The sequence below is a fragment of the Eptesicus fuscus genome, chromosome 12 (assembly GCF_027574615.1).
Source record: "Eptesicus fuscus isolate TK198812 chromosome 12, DD_ASM_mEF_20220401, whole genome shotgun sequence".
NCBI classification, from domain to species: domain Eukaryota; kingdom Metazoa; phylum Chordata; class Mammalia; order Chiroptera; family Vespertilionidae; genus Eptesicus; species Eptesicus fuscus.
In genome coordinates, this window is record NC_072484.1 from 14717350 (window position 1) to 14718629 (window position 1280).

The 1280-nt window shown below is 48.0% G+C and overlaps 1 pseudogene; it reads left to right on the forward strand.

Moving 5' to 3' along the window:
* Positions 1-314: 314 nt before the first annotated feature.
* Positions 315-572, forward strand: LOC114231341 (guanine nucleotide-binding protein G(s) subunit alpha-like; annotated as a pseudogene).
* Positions 573-1280: the final 708 nt, after the last annotated feature.

Genomic DNA, 1280 nt, shown 5'->3' on the forward strand with positions numbered 1-1280 from the left:
TTGATCCCCGATAGGGGGTGTGCAGAAGGCAGTCCATCCATGTTTCACTCTCACATTGATGTTTCTCTCTCTGCCTCTCCCTTCCTCTTTATCTAAAAACCTAAAAAAAAAAAAAAGGAGAGAAAGGCAACTCCTCCTCATTCCACACCCCTCACAGCCGCCTTCTCCTTCCTCCCCTTTTCCAACCCACTGCCCTCCTGGGCCATTTAGGGTAGGGAGGGCACTGGGCCCAGCCCATAAGATTAGGAAGGCAGCGGCACCTGCTTTGGTCCAGGGCAGTGTCAGCCCCTTCGGCTCCTGCTGAGAGGTGGAGCATGGGTTGCCCCGGAAACAGTAAGACCGAGGACGATCGCAAGGAAGAGAAGCAGAGCAAGAGGTCAACAAAAAAGACTGAGAAGCAGCTGCAGGACAAGCAGGTCTACCGGGGCCACACACTGCCTGCTGCTGCTGGGTGCTGGAGAGCCTGGTAAAAGCAGCATTGTGAGTAAATGAGGACCCTACACATTGATGGGCTGAATGGAGAGGGCGGCAAAGATGACCTGCAGGCTGCCAGGAGGAACAGCGAATGGTGAAAAGGCTACCAAAGTGCAGGACATCAAAAATGACCTGAAGGAGGCCACTGAAACCATCGTGGCCGCCATGAGCAGCCTGGTGCTGTAGCAGGATAGTAAGAAGCTAGGAAAATCCCTGGTGAGTGGAATGGGGAAACTGAGACAGGAAAGTTAAATCAAGGCCAAACAGTGTGGGCAGCTTGCAGCCAGCTTGTGAATTGCCAGATCTTATCTTCCCCAACCAAGGACACTTGAGAGCAAATTGTTTATACCGTCCTCCTACCCAGAGAGTACTAGCTTAAATCACCCTGGCCTGGGAAAATAGAAAACAAAGACCCAATTAATGCCATTTGTGCCAGCTAAACCCAAGGACAGACGAAGTCTTCAAGACAAAATAACAAAAACCCCATTAAAGCCAAACAGACCTAAGATAAAAGTAAAACAGACCAAAGAATAATCCAAAACTCCTCTATACACTCATTTTAATACATCAGCATATTAAAAATGAACCTGGAAAGCTGATGAATACTCTACTGAAACCCTCCCCTAAGATTCTCATCTGCAAAAATAAAAAAAAGGATAAAAAGACCTCAGGACAAAGACTCAATGCAGGCTCACTCTAGACTCTAGAGCATGGGCGTGAACTTTTTATTTCTTCCTGTATTCTAAGGGTCCGCACGAGACTTGCACCCAGGTAGCTTCTAAGCCAATAATTTCAGTACTGTTGTC